This window comes from Paroedura picta, chromosome 5 (assembly GCF_049243985.1).
Source record: "Paroedura picta isolate Pp20150507F chromosome 5, Ppicta_v3.0, whole genome shotgun sequence".
Lineage (NCBI taxonomy): Eukaryota > Metazoa > Chordata > Lepidosauria > Squamata > Gekkonidae > Paroedura > Paroedura picta.
In genome coordinates this window covers 49612247-49628381 of record NC_135373.1, presented here as the reverse complement: position 1 = coordinate 49628381, position 16135 = coordinate 49612247, and the positions used below count along the sequence as shown (strand labels likewise).

Here is a 16135-nt window from a genome sequence, read left to right as displayed (position 1 = left end):
CTATATACTAAATATGCTGAGGGAGTCCTGCCACCATGTTGGAAATCCCTGAAACGTGGATAGCCTGTGTAATGATAAATTTCTGGGGATAGCCCAGAACCAGATTTTAGAAGCTTCGGCAACTAGGGCAGGTACGATGTATCCCTTGTTTGTTCAAATAAAATTTTACCATGGTGCTGTCCATAGCAATAAGGAGTATTTTGCTCTCCAGCATGGCTGCAAAAGCGAGTAAACCATATCTGATGACCCAAAGTTCCAACAAGTTGATACATATATAAGACTCAAACACAGATAAGGAATCATTAGTAGAGAAGGTCCCACACCAAGCCCCCAAGCCTAGTAGGGACACTAGTAAAAACCTCAATGCCATGCAACTGAGTCCCAAATGGGCAACCACTGCCAAGGTTGTGAAGGTCGGCCGGCCCATCATTACAGAAAGCATACCAGAGATCTAGGGACAAATAAATGCTTCTGGGGAGAAATCAAATATAACATCAAACTTCTACAGAAACCAATTTTGGAGGGGCTTCATGTGCAAAGGGTACAACAGATGTGGTGGAGGTCATTTAGTTCAAAAGCTTTTGAATTGGTTGAATGAACTGAAACCTGCTTTTCTGGAATTTATGCTCCCAGGAATGAAGAACTAAGGCACTGTCATCTGGGAGAAAGGGCTTGTGCACCTTGGCATCCTATACACAGAGCAGTTTGTAAGGCGGTAAATTTGACAAGATCTAAGAGCAAGCCCCTTGACATGTCTGTCAATAGCCAATCGTCAACCATGAAGGCAAAGGTGTGTAACAACTACTGGCATGCACTTGATAGAAACCCTATACTGAAGGTAAATAGTACTGCAAGAGAAATGTAAATACTTCGCTGCTCTAAGAAATGAGAATATGTATCACTTAAGTCAATTACATTGAACCACCCCCACCCCCGGCTCCAGAACAGAGAGCACCTGAGAGAATGTAATCATGCAGAACCTGAGTACACTGAGGAACATGCTCAGATTCCTGAGGTCTAGTATAGGCCTCTTCCCATCATTCTTGTTGACCAAAAATTACCTAGAGTAAAACCCAGAAAACACCTGTTTTTCATGAATTAATTTGATTGACCCTTTATTTAACAGCTATGAAATTTCAAACAGTAAAGCAGGAGGAACAGGAGCAGAACTAAGGAGCACCTGAGTTGAAGGCACACACTTGAGTGAAAAATTATAACCAGAATGAACTACAGATAACACCTATGCATCCTGAGGGATGCTCTCCCTTGCATCTCTGAAAGCAACTACTTATGATGAAATGGGGAGCTGGGGCTTCATATACTGCTAGTCATTGGTATGCTTTGTCCTTACCAATAGACTTCTAGGAGAATGAGGGCTTGATTTCTACACTGGTGCCCTCTGGGAGGTTGTGATACCTGATACTGCCCCATAATTGCATTGAAATATACCATGCATAGTGTGGGTTCAGCAGAGGTATGTATTTTCCTGCCCAGAGAATCTCATTTTCTTCCTTTCCTATCAAAAGGAGAACTGTGAGTTCCAGATAAGTGTTTTCAATTAATAACCTCAGTCATCAAGAAGATGGCTACAGTGTGCATAAAAAGGAACTTGCATCCTTTCATCATTTTATATACAGCCTCCAACTTTCTCACTGAGAGAGACACTGAGGCAACCTTGGCTTACACCCTTTTAGCAGTGTAGGAAACACTACAATTAGAGTGAACACTGGATCCAAGGCAAGAGGTTAGGTTATGGGGGACGGGATAATGGTTTCCAATTGGCAAAGATGTGAAACAACTACTGATAAAGCAGAAAGTGTCAGAAACAGAAATAATTATTGGGGGGAGGGGCTGATGATGATGAAATTGAATTTTTTCAAGATCTTCTGTTCCTTGGCTCCATCATCAAACAAAAGGGAGGCAGCAACCAAAAAAATCAGAAAGAGACTATGAAAGGCAGCCATGAAGAAACTAGAAAAGATTCTTAAGTGTAAGGATGTGTCACGGGTGACCAAGATCAAGGAAGAAGAAGAAGAGTTGGTTCTTATATGCTGCTTTTCTCTACCCGAAGGAGGCTCAAAGCGGCTAGTTGTCTTCCCATTCCTCTCCCCACAACTGACACCCTGTGAGGTGGATGAGGCTGGCAGAGCCCTGATATCACTGCTCGGTCAGAACAGCTTTATCAGTGCCGTGGCGAGCCCAAGGTCATCCAGCTGGTTCCATGTGGTGGAGTGCAGAATCAAACCCAGCTCGCCAGATTAGAAGTCTGCACTCCTAACCACTACACCAAACTGGCTCTACTACACCACTACACCAAACTAGTTCATGCCATAGTATTCCCCGTTACTACATATGGTGTGAAACCTGAACAATGAAGAAAGCTGACAAGAAGATAGTAGATTCCTTCAAAACATGGTGTTGGAGAAGATTTTTATAGATGCCATGGACTCTAAAGAGACAATAAGTAGATTCTAGATCAAATCAAGCTAAAGTGACCAAATTGAGGCTATTGCACTTTAGACACATCATAAGAAGGCAAGTCTCTCTGGAAAAGACAACATTCTTAGGAAAAGCTGAAGGCAGTAAGAAAAGAGGAAAACCAAACATAAGATAATGATTTAATAAAGGAAGTCACAGCCTTCAGTTTGCAAGATCTAAGCAAAGCTATTAATAATGGGTTGTTTTGGAGGTCATTAATTCATAGGGTCACCATAAGTTGGGAGTGACTTGACAGCACATAAAACACAAATTTTTACAACTCATCTAATGAATAATTCTAGCATTTCAAATCCTGAGCCAAGAACTATGGCAATTTTAAACTAGTGCAAAATATATACCATCCCTATATGGATACTCTTTTTAGAGTGAAATGTCATCAGAGCACCATCTAATTCACCATCTACTTGGGCACCATCTAATTCATGAATTTACAGTAAAGCAAAATGCATTTTAAAGGTGGCTTCACCATTTTTGCTGAGACCATGGTTTACAGTAGATTACACTTGTGGAGCAGGCAGGCTCCTCCAAGCACAGCATTCTATAGCCTTCATTAGAGAGTCCCTGACTCTTATATCTACCGGCCAAATAGTGGACCATCCTTATTAAACTTTTAAGCATATCAGAAAGACATCTCTTCCCATAATCAAGGCCAGGCCATTCAATGCACTCAAAAGATTTGATACAGAAGCCAGATTAAAGGGGACAGAATGTACATGTAAGGCCGAGGATATTACGTTTATTACTTCATGTGCATATAGCTGTACAAGGCAGACCATCTCAAAGTTTTATACATAAATGCATAAGACACATTCACATGTTTAAAATGGTGTGGTTTGTGCTTCAGACTCCTAGAAAACAACTGAGCATTTCTAGGCCAGTCATCTAGCCAGCAGCCAAGGAATGTTGAATACTCACAGAATTAGGACAAATGCCCCCCCCCCCCACCAACTAACAATCAGTGTTACTCAAATTCTACAAAATAATGATTTAATTCTGCATTTTTTTACCCATCTATATATGTTCAGAGGCAGCAGTCCAGAAATTGCTAGCCACATATAGACACACACACATAAAAATCTGGCACAGGCACTAATATTTAAACAGCACTAGCAACAAATACATTTTCTGCAGCAATTTTCATAAGTATGGTAAGAGAAGAATTAAAAATAGACTGTTTGTTTATTTTTAAACCACCTGCTCCGCAAGCTGGCTCAGGGTGGTTCATGAGCTCTATATAAACAACAGTTAAAATACATTCAATTAATTGGATAAAATATAAAATCAAATTAAAATTAAATTAAGATTATCAGTGCAGTGACAATGGTGACAGCCCATTTTCAGGTGCTGGTGATCATCTCCCAAGCCACATTACAACCTGGGAGTTCTTACAATAAGCAGTAAGTAGATAGCTCTGGCTTACAGGCCCTGAGCTCATTCCACCAGGCAGGTGCCAGGACGGAAAATGTCCTGACCCTGGTTGAGGCCAGACATACCACCTCCTTGGGGCCAGGGACCACCCACTGATTGCTGTTAGCAGAGCAAAGCCAACTTGTCAGTATTTATTGATATTGTAATCTGTCAGTATTTATTCATATTTTATCTACTGCAACCTTAAGATATTAAGGCTCTCTACCTATCTGCTGTAAACCAATGATACAGCATCACTCATTGCTTTCCGTGACACATCAAGCAAACACCTTAACAGAGAGATGGGTCAGCAGCAAGAAAAAACTCCTGGTACTGCTCTAGCTGAAAGTTCTCTGAGTAGTGTTCCCTTTAAAAGGAACAAAATAAAATATACTAAGATTTTAAAAACCACTAGTTACATTTGTGTGCATTACAATTCAGCAGAAAATAGCCTGAACATTATTCACATGAGAATTGTTCTTCAGATTAATAGATACATATATAACTGAATAATAATAATCAAGTGGCCATTCCAGATGGATTACAGGATGGAACTCAGGGTTTGAAGTTCCATCTGCCTGATTTTTATATCTTTTGATTTACCCTGCAGACTGCCATTTTGGTTTGTCCCCCAATATTAATCCGTCTGCCAACTCACAAGAGCAACCATTCTGAGGCAAAAGTGAGATTCATCTAGCCATGTATTCTGTTTCCTATAGTGCCTAATTAGAGACCTCTGAAAGTCCCTTAAAAAGTGCACAAACACAAATTTTAATTTGCTGTTCTATGCTTCCAGTATCCAATATTTTACGTATGTAGATGGAGATTCAACTGAGTGATCATGGCTAATGTGTAAGACTAGGATTGAAGTTAGAACTATAATCATATCTCATAGAATTGAATTTCATATAGAAACAGTTTTCTAATGCTATCTTGTATCTATTCAGTTTATTAGTAGTTTTGTTCAGAGTCAAATGATGGCCAGAACCATCTGGCACTCTGGCTACCGATAACTGAATATTCAATAACGGCATAACAGTTTCAACACCAAGCATAACATATTGTGCACAGAAAGGAAATAAATAGCACAATGCATTCAACATAGCTTACTTCTCAGCATCTTTTTTCCCCCATTGCTAGGAATAAAGATGAGCATGATCCAGGAAAATACTGCTTATGTTGTTTCATGGTGGAACCATAAACTGAAACAGGAGGTATTTCACAAACTGAACCGATTTGTGGTTTTGTAAACCCTGTTGAAAGGGATTTTTGTGTGATTTTCAGAAAGCTCGAAAAACAGCTGAGCTGCAGAGAGCAGCTGCTTCAGGCTATCTTGTGCAGTCCCCTTGACCTTTAAATGGAGAGTACAAGAAAGCCGAAACAATAACTGAGTGGCACAGAGGTGCTCCTTTTTTTGTTTCCCTTTTTTGTGCAGTCCCATCAACAAGAGTGCACAAGAAAGCCCGAAAAGCAACTGAGCAGCAGTGAGGGACTCCCCACTGCTCAGCTGCTTTGCTTTCTTTTGCAGACTCTTTAGAGGGACTGCACAAGAAAGTCCAAAAACCCTTAGCAGATGAGAGGCAAAGCCTGACATTCAGCTGTTTCCCTTTAAAGAGATTGGACAAAAAACTCCAAAAACAGCTGAGCAGTGGGAAGGTGCTCCCTGTGGCTCAGTTGTTTTGCTTTCTTGGGCAGTCTCTTTAAAGGGAGAGCACAAGAAAACCATAAAAATACTTGAGGGATTGCACAAGGAACCCTGAAAAATATCTGAGTGGTGCTCCCCACCACTCAGCTATTTTTGCAACTTTCCTGAGAACCGGAAAGCAGCTTTCCCAGGGAACAGAAACTCGGAGTCCCTTTATATACTTGCTTTCTATTCTATCCACAGACCACCACAAACTGCTCCAAAAATTTGTGGAAGTTCATGATGTTAGACCCATCACAAATGTCAGTTCATGAACAGGACAAAATTCCTGACAAATTTGCTTTATGGTTCAGTTCATGCCCATCCCTAGCTAGGAACAGCAACACCTTAAGGCAATGGTATTTTCACTTTGGTTACTTCATTGCATAAATTCCTTTTGCAAACCGGAAGAAAGAAAAGCAGCAGACTTTCCTTCTGTGCAAAAACCTGCTAGGGGAGGCTGGAACATGTGGCATGCAGCATAACTGGAAAAAGAACTTGCTGCCACAACATTTCTACAGCGACTGCAGTGTAGTTCTGTAACTTGGACAATGTCCTGAATCAACAGAACATGGGAGAAGCAGCAAATGACTTGTTAAAATAATGTTTAATATTATTCTAAGAAACCTGAAGATTCTATTTCAGAAATCATTAATCTAATTTTGTGGCATCACTGTAGCCATGTAAATCCTAAACCAATTATTTATTTTATATTATTTCTATCACCAACTCTGTTCCCTTCATTTGATTCTCCTTTACAGGGATACTAACGTATAACACTGTGAGCTGCAAGATTCTGCATTTGACTATTACAGAATTAATGCTGTTTTGTAGTAAAACAGACACTACACTTCATCAAAAAATGCTGGAAAAATTGAAGTTTTTCCAAGTGCTTCATAGTTTCATAGAAAATATCCTAATTTTCATTGTAAAAAATATTAAATGATAGCAAGATCACCTAATTAATTAATTTCCTGCACACAACTGTACCAAGATGCAAAGAGCTCCATGTACATTCCTCTGCTGTGCAGCAACTAGGGTTTAATCAAATGCTGCCTAACAACAAGAAAGTCCCCTCCTCATACCCACTGGCCATGTAGCCAACAGGCACATGTCCTTCATTAGCACATGCCTCAAGATGCTTACCAAAGGTTTTCTGTCCATCTCATTTCTGAAAAATTACTTCTGAAGAAGCATTGTTTCATTAAATCAACAACAATTAACAGATACTTGTACTTTAAAAGAGCCAGCATGGTGTAATGGTTAGGAGCCCGGACTTCTAATCTGGTGAGCCGTCTTTGATTCCCCGCTTCTCCTCCACATGCAGCCAGCTGAGTGACCCTGATCAAGCAGTGATATCAGGGCTCTCTCAGCCTCACCTACCTCACAGGATGTCTGTTGTGGGGAGAGGAAAGCATCATATAAGAACAAGCTCTTTAAAAAAAATATCTGAAGCAGAGAGGCCTGGTATCATAAATCTGATGTGGTTGATTTATGATTTCAGGCTTCTCTTTGCTTAGCTCCTCCCTTTCTGCCCTCCTCTTCTATAATTTTTTGCACAAAAATGAGGGAAATTGTTTTCTTTCTTTCAGTGCATTTTAGGAAGTTAGCTCTGACTCACAAAAGTTTATACTAGAATAAACCTGAGCCTTCGGGGAGGGCGGTATATAAATCTAAATAAATAAATAAATAAATAAATAAATAAAATTTTGCTAGTCTTAAGGTGTTTTTATACACATAAAAACAGTTGTTACACCTAAAACATTGCTCCTGGGGGATGTGAAAGTCCCAAGAAAAGCATAAGGAAGGATTTACAGCAGGAGTGGGAAAATGGCATATAATCCACACTTCTAGCCCCAGAAAAGTAGGATCTAACCCACTGTCCTCAGTTAATTATCACAACTGCAGTCTTTCATTTTAAAAGAATTATATCAAAATAACAATTAGACGCAAATATTTACTATAGTCTTTCATATTAATAGCTTTCCAAACCACCTCAGACATTTTTATACATCTTCCTAAATCTATAAAGCTTGGCATCAAAGATATCTAATAGCTATCTATAGCAATCCAGAGGACAAAAGCTAAATATAATTTATTCAGAAGATAAAGATTCTAACTTTAGATGTAAACTTGGGATATGGCTTATTTTTCAAATCATTTTTCCAAAATACAATGACTGCCAGAAATACTTTCCCACAGTTCTTACAGCATGAAGCCAATTGCTACAAACTGGAACAAATAATCATGGTACCATCCAGACTGGAAAGACAGCATGTGACATGAGATGCTCTGACAGCTCTCACTAAACATTTGAAAGCATTAATTAGATTACCATCTTTTACAGCATCCAAAGTACTCACAATGCAAATTACTGATACAGGCTGCATCGGGAAGCTTACTGAGAAACAGAGGTAGGATTTGAGACTTCCTGTTGGAAGATAATTCTTCTGCAAAAAGGACTTGGGAGATGGTGCCATATCATATACAACATTAAAGTGTGAACTGGGTTGGATGTTGTGGAGAAATGACCAGCCTAAAGATTGCATTTATATTTCAGTAGTTGTGCTCTGTCCAACTATGAAGTTGGAGGAGGTAGAATTTGTGACTGATTCAATTATTGGTAATACAGAGAGTGCGATCTGTAGAAGAAGTTTTAACCAAATGGTGACTTGTCTGTCTGGTTGTGAAGGTTGCAGGCATCATGTTTTACTTTGATAGACTGATAGGTAGTGAGGGGGAGGAGTTGGCACCAATGACATTGGGAAGTACAGTTAAGGAGTCCTGGAGGAAAACATGTAGGCTATTTGGCAGAGGGTTAAAGGCCAGGACCTTCAAGGTAGCATTCTCAGTACTGTTCCACGTGCAGAACTGGTTAGACAGGTGATTAGGGAATGCATGACTAAGAAAGTGGCGCTGGGAGTAAGGGTTTACATTTGTTATGCACCGGGGAATTTTCTGGAACAAGTAGGACACATGCAAAGAAGACTGGCTTCACTAGAACCACAACTATACAAGGCTGCTGGCACTTAATATCAAAAGGGTAATACAGCAGCTTAAACTAATTCCTAGGGGAAAGCCAACAGGAGTTTACTTTAATTATACTGTTAAAAGCCACATAGACTACAACAGAACAAGGGTTGCAAAAAACTTTGCCATACAAAAGATAACATTGCAATCAAAATCTGAGAGAGGTCAACTAATCTTATATTCAATTACCATAAACATTAGAGAAAATAAAGGCAAAATAAACTTCTTCCTACATTTCAGCTCTCAACAAGCAGTCAAACACAATATGTGCTAGGGTCTCATTTCTACCCACAATGAGCAAAGTCTTTTAGAATAGGGAATCCTTGAGTAACATCCAGATAAAACTACTAATGGTAAAGTGTCCATTCACCTCATCGTAAAGGCTCACCTTGGGGACCATCAATGAATATAGATATTTTGGTATTTTGTAGCCAACTGGAGTTGGAAGATCTCTGGTTTGGAATGACTCAAAAGGATGGTGGGGAATTTTTTTGCGGGGAAAGAGGCAGAAGAACTCTAAAATTTGAGAATGCAAGTAGGGAGGTAAAGGAAGGCCATTTGAGAAAGTCTAAGGAGAAAGGGAAGTGGAGACATGCAGGGAAGAAAACAAGATACAGGTGCCTATATACCAATGTTAGAAGCCTCGAACACAATTTAGAGGAGCTGGAGTGTTTGGTGCTAAATGGTAATTTAGATATAGTGGGCATCTCAGAAACTTGTGGAAATGGGGAAGGGACTTGTTAGTGGTGGTGTTGCTCTATTTATCAAAGAGATCATAGAGTAAAATAAGATAGAAAACATATGGGAAATTAACTCTCCCACATAATAATTCTGGGTGGAGATGCCAGGCCCTTAAACGTGTGGGTGTACTATCATCCACCAGATCAAAATCATTAGGATGGAGAAGGAAATAAGGAGATGACTAAAGCAGACAATCCTGGAATATTAGGGAACTTCAATTACTGTTTAGGCAAATATATGCTAGGGCCATGCCATTAAAAATAAGATTTCTAGATATCATAAACAAGTATGCATTTAAGAGTTAGGCACAGAGCCAACAAAGAGGGACAGTGACTTTGAACTTGGTTCTGAGTGGGGCTCAGCCATGACTCCAAAAGAGGACATTTTGCAAAATTAGAAGATTGGTCAGAAAGGTTTAAGAGGAAAATTAAGAGAGTTAAATTTCTCCATGATGTCTGGAAATTACGTAACCACAAAGATTTTAAGTAAATGCAGCCCTAAAAGGTAAAACAGTCTCAACTTAAACTAAAATTGTTCATCTACTAACCTGTACCTGTTTACTAAATTGGCCTCTTGCTAAAGGACCGGAAAGTAGCAAATGCCACACCAAGTTTTAAAAGGGGTCCCCAAGCAAGGATCTGAGATTAGGAGAAATATAATACTAGAGAGACTTCTGAATGGACACTTCAGGAACATCTTCTCTGGCCCAGCCTAACCTGGTCAGTGGGTAGAGAAAAGAGGTGATAAAGCTCAAGAAAGCAAGGAGGAGGGTCTCTTTGGTGCTGAGTTCATCAAAGCAGACAGAACTCTTAACTGCAGGAGGCAGCCATGGACCATGTGCTCTTCTGGACAGCTGAAGGTAGCTTCAAAGTAATGGAAACTCCATAGAGATCTGGAACTTCCTAAGCTAAGAAGCCTGTCCTATATATTAACATCTGATAGGGCAGGTATATGGGGACAGTGGAATTGTATTTTACCCACCTTGTTCAATCTGGTGCTGTGCTAAACATATGCTTGTTAAAATTTTCTTTTTAATAAGATCTTTATAATTTTCCATGGTGGTAGTGGCTCTCTGTACCTCTTAAGACCTCTACCATCTTGGACACATTGTTATAAAAGGAGTGCCGAGGGGAAGGCCAGAGGTTGGCTCTACTTTCAGGGACGCACAGAGCAGTAAACCATCCCTGTGGTGACCAGGCACTGGGCAGCAGGAGATACAGAGGAAAGGCCTCAGATCCAGGAAGGGAAGCTGTGAGTCCTAACCCCTTCGAGCAGGCAATTCCTCAAAAAGGTTAGGTGGTGGCGGTGGTGGGTTACCCAAGGGAGAAAGTAAAGCCTCTCCAAATGTTGGGAAAACTTTGAAAGGTAGGGTGGAACAGGGTCTGCAACATGGAACAGGCCCATTCTATCACAAACAGTTACTGAGAATGTTAGGAAAATAAAACATCCAATACTGTAGAGCCACTGTACATATCTATGGTGATTTGAAATATTTCATGCAATTTATGTCAACGTTAAACCTGTGGGATTGAATCCTGCAGGATTTATCCAGAGCTTTCATTACTATATACTCATTCTTCTGAAATGCCTAGAATATTACATAAGAGGGGGAGCATAAACAGATTAAGTCTTTATCTGACCATATATATTTTTATTCTACAGGGCTCAGTGTTGTCACTGATGTTTTTAATATGATATTTATGACCGCTGACTAAGATTGCTCAAAGATTTTGAATGTACTGCTATCAATATGTCAGTGATATTCACTATACATTATACAGAACAGTGAATAAGCCTCCAGAAGCAGCTATCTCCATGATAAGATGGGGTCTGGAAGCTGGGGCCAGGTGGTTGAACAAGAACATGTTACATCTTAAACCTGGAAAAACCTGGGGAAGCTGAGATTCTGGAGGGAAATGTGTTACCCACATAAGATGTGTTTTATCATAAATATCCTCAGCTTGGAAGTTCAGTTGGATCCAGGCCAAAGGAAAAGACAGCAAATCGGGCAGCACAAAACACCTTTTCTAATTTCATATGACTTGGACATATAGCTATTTTTTTTTAATTCAGCTGACCTAGTGATGCTAATCCATGCTATGGCTACCCTGAGACTGGACTGCCACAATGTTCTCAACACAGGGATGCCCTTAAAGAAAATGCTGAAGTTACAATTGGTGTAGAACACACTACTTGCATTAACTGGAGATAGGCGATTGCCTCAACCCTTACAAGCCCACAAGGCAGGTCCAGTAATCAGACCAGGAATTATTCATTTCTCAACCAACGCTATTCCGAACTGTTTCTTCTCAGGCCTTCTCACTAGCCACTCCTGTTTTAAGGAAGGGGCTTCCTGACCTTCAAGGAAGGTCCTCATCTTGCAAAGAAGTAAGGGAGATTTTAGAAGCTTCGTAAGCCAGGGGTTTTCAACATGTTTTTGGTGGCTTGCAATGTCATTAATAAGAGCCTCTTGTGGCGCAGAGTGGTAAGGCAGACGTCTGAAAGCTTTGCCCATGAGGCTGGGAGTTCGATCCCAGCAGCCGGCTCAAGGTTGACTCAGCCTTCCATCCTTCCGAGGTCGGTAAAATGAGTACCCAGCTTGCTGGGGGGTAAACGATAATGACTGGGGAAGGCACTGGCAAACCACCCCGTATTGAGTCTGCCATGAAAACGCTAGAGGGCGTCACCCCAAGGGTCAGACATGACTCGGTGCTTGCACAGGGGATACCTTTACCTTTACCTTTAATGTCATTAATATTATAAGAGTAAATCGCTTGCTCTATAGTTATTTGTGCTAGATTTTTGTGACAGAAAGAGTTTAGCCAGTTTCAATGGACCAAACTACTGGCAGTCCCACTGATTAGGAGAAAAGAAGAATATAACAAAATAATGATCTCATATTTCTGACCTAGGTTTGTTACTTAGTCCTTTAATATCATTCTCTTTTATAGTAGTTTTATGTGGCTCAATGAACTGAAATAATCTGCAGGGCTACAGAGTTCTCAAAAGAAGGACATAAATGTAAAACTAATATCATCATTCTGATGAAGACCTGATCCTAATTTTCATACATGCAAATATTTTCAGAAGAATCAGGTATCTATGGATAGCAATGCACCTTGTAGTCTGTACATTAATGAATTTACTGCAGCATAGTATTTGTGATCTGGAGCCCATTTTATCAGCTGACTTTACACATCTCACACTCTTAAAGGAAATGAGGATACATAAAACATTTAATGCAGCACTTAGAATTGTTTTGCTCTATAAGTCAGCTAAAGCCACAATAAAATTAATTTGGTTAATTACAGAGGAGCTAAACAAAATACACATCTACATTATTCCAACCAGTCTTGTGATTTCAATCAGAACAGTTGGTTGGTCACCAGAAATATTGCGAAACTGTAAAAATGACTAGGTGAAATTTCTTACCCATTTGACTTTTTGCTGGAACAGACAGAGACAAATAACCCAGCAGGATCAGCATCTGATACACTAGAAACAGAACCAAAAGCTATCCGGGAGGAAATGGAGCCAAATTCTAAACCTATCCTCCCAAATCACAAGTCCATTAAAGAAGTCATAATTTTATATATGTATAGTATTCCTCACGGTCAACTGTAACACACACAGTGTTATGCTACATTGGATCAAGTGTTTACAAAATTGTATTCCTTACAGCAAGCTCCGCCGGCTGCAGGATATTTCAAAACTTCCTATTAATGCGTAACTGCTACTCAGAAGAAGTCTCAAAGTGACTGGCACAAGGTCACTCAGCAGACTGCATAGGAAGAAGTAGGGAACCAAACCCAGCTGTCCAGATCAGAGGCCACAACACTTAACCACTACCTACTTCACAGGGTGTCTGTTGTGGGGAGAGAAAGGAAACTGATTGTAAGCTTCAAAACTCCTTCAAGTAATGAAAAGTGGGTTATAAAAACCAACTCTTCTTCTATATGTAACCAAGGGTCATCTCAGAGTTTATTTAGTTTATGTATACCAAGCTTTTCTTCCTACTGGGAATCCAAAACAGCTTATATCCTTCTCCCCCTCTCTATTTTATCTTCACAACCAACCTGTGATATAGGGCAGTGTGGCTGGCCCAAAGTGACCCAGCAAGCTACCATGGCGGACTAAGGATTTGAAGCAGAGATCCTAAATCCTAGTATGTAAATTTAGAACTCTAAATTTTGAGAGAAAATTAACGGCATGAGGTGAGACAGTTAGATTGCCATGAACATCACTTACTTCCTTTTTCCAAGTAAGTACCTGGATTTCCTGCGGGCCTCGGAACAGGTCCGCTGCCTCAGGGATGTGGCGGGCCTGCTCCGAGGCCCGCATGGAAGCCTTCCGATTGGCCCCTCACCCGAATGGCTGGTATTATTGTCAGTCCGGGTAAGGGGCCAATCGGAAGGTGTTAAGCAGACTGGCTCTGCCCCTTTCTCCGCCCACTTATCCCTTAATGAATTATGAAGACGGACAGATTCCCTCACACAGCTTTACTTCTTAAGTCTTGTTTTTGCCCACCAGGCACACTTCCAATTATCCCATGTGATTCCCTTTTCCATAACTGTATTTCACTCACTTAATGCCATTTTTCTTTGAGTTTTCCAACAAAAATGACCCAGTTCATGCCTCCTGAAGCAAGGTTCAGGGAGGCACTTTCCCCAAACATTTCATGGACATTTGTCTGATTCAGAGGTTCAGCTGACAGTAATTTTTAGATTGACAGCAGAGAGTTCGCACACACACTGTCATCCTGAAATGACTGCAAGCTATTTCAGTGCACTTGGTCGCTTTCCTCACTTTGGAAGGAGGGCAGCAATCCAGTGCACTGAAAACGCTTGCAGCACTGACTGTAAGGCCCATGGGCCTCTCAGCTGTCGAGCCAAAATGGCAGAAAGTTATTTCAGCCTACCTTTTCACTTTCCCCCACTTCTAAGGGGACACAAGTGAAATGGTTCATTTTGGGAGGACGGGTTGGGTCGTCTTGGTTCGACTTCTCAATTTGATAACACCATGAACCAAAATGTTCTGGTTCGTGCTCATCCCTGTCAAAGACACATCATTCAATATTCTTTTAATGTTCTTACGTATTCACTGTTTTAGAAAATGTATATGTGGCTTCTGTTCAAGATAACTTACAGCTAAAACTGTAAGGCCATTAAAAGCCGCAGCCATGTAATGCATTAAAACAGCTTTAGAACAGCCAAGATGGTGCAGATAAAATAGAACCAGACCAAATCACAACTAAATAAACACAAAACTCTAGTTTACAAAAACCCCTTTTGACCTGGTATTTTTTTTAAAAGTAAGGTAAAAGCCAGGCAAGCCTCAAGGGGGAAGACACAGCCAAAGTAAAGAGCCACAAGTGAAAAAGCCCCACCTTTGGTCACCTCTAAATGCAGGAAAATACACAGTAGGGTTTGAAAAATATCTTTATGATTTTGATATGTATTACTCCACTTCTCTCCCCAATGGGGGCATAAAGCAGCTTACAATATTTATTTATTTAGATTTTTCTACCACCCTACCCTACGGCTCTGGGCGCTTTACATAAAACATTTTGGAACATTTACATAGAACACTCATAATAATAACGACCCTGTGGGATAGAGGCAAAGTGAAGACTGACCAGCCCAAGGACACCTAGCAAGCTTGAATAGCAGAAAAAAGAGTTTTAATGTGTATCTCCTCAGATCCTGCTCCCACAATCTAATGATTGTATCACACTGACTCTCTTAACTGGTAGGCTAAATACAGCAGATGATCCTTTAAGGCCCCAGGCTCCATAATATATAAGAACCAACACTTTGAATTGTGCCTAGAAACAGATCAACAGTCAGTGCTGATCCTTCAGTGCCTGTATTTAGCCCACAACAGTAACCAGGCCACCACATACTAGTCTGCTGAAGTTCCCAGAAGCCATCACACACGGCACATTACAGCTAACAAGCACAGTAAAAGTGTGGATCACTGTGACCAAATCAAGCTTCCTGAAGAACAGCAGCTAGCTACAGCTATCAAAAGGATCTACCGAGTATGAAGGACACATATTCCAATCCAGACCGGCAGCACTCCCAAGCAAGATGCTGCTCCTTCAGGAAGAGAGTACAGCCCCCTCCAGAACATGCTGACTCCTCAATCAGGAAGCTTTCTCATTAACTAACAGGACCTCTCCCTCGTCTGCATTGAGGCTCAGTTTACTGGCTGTCATTCATCACCTTCACCTTCTGTAAGCATTTGGTCCAGGACTACCACAAACCTATCTGGAAAAGAAGCTGGGGGATATCTGCATGTTGGTGGTTCTGCACTCCAAATCCCACAATGATCTCTCCCAGGAGTTTCATATATAGATGTTAAACAACGCAAGATAGATCATCTTGGGGCCCGACACAAATACTACAGGGACAAGCAGCAGTTCTCAGCACCACCTACCTCCTGCAACTTGTCACTCAGAATCAGCACTTTCCCAGAAAAAGATTATCAGACAGTCTGACCAAGGCCAGATTAAAACGAGTCCAGATCTCCGTCTCCTCTGAGACCGCCTGAAGCTATGTAGCCAGCCCTCAACTGTGCACTACCCCATGCTCCTCAAGAACAAGCAATGCTAGCCACTAAGAGATAATTATAGAAAATGTGTGAGTCCAGGGTCACCTTCTCCAAGACGAATCACACCCCACCTCTTTCAGAGCAGCTGGAACACCAGACTGCAAAGAGGCACTTTCTCCTCCTCCTTGACCTTCTCAAACACCCTAACTGGATACTATCAAT

At 40.7% G+C, this 16135-nt stretch overlaps 1 protein-coding gene across 6 annotated transcripts in view; it reads right to left on the bottom strand.

Annotated features, from left to right (window-relative positions):
- The window catches only part of PACSIN2 (protein kinase C and casein kinase substrate in neurons 2), a 57151-nt gene that overhangs the window by 40028 nt on the left and 988 nt on the right, over window positions 1–16135 (bottom strand). The window contains exon 1 of one of the 6 annotated variants that reach the window (XM_077337828.1): window positions 15800–16052. The exons of the other annotated variants lie outside the window; for them this stretch is intronic. The gene's annotated coding sequence lies outside the window, so the exon portion shown is untranslated. Of the gene's footprint in view, window positions 1–15799; window positions 16053–16135 lie in introns of those variants that run through there. 6 annotated transcript variants of the gene reach the window in all.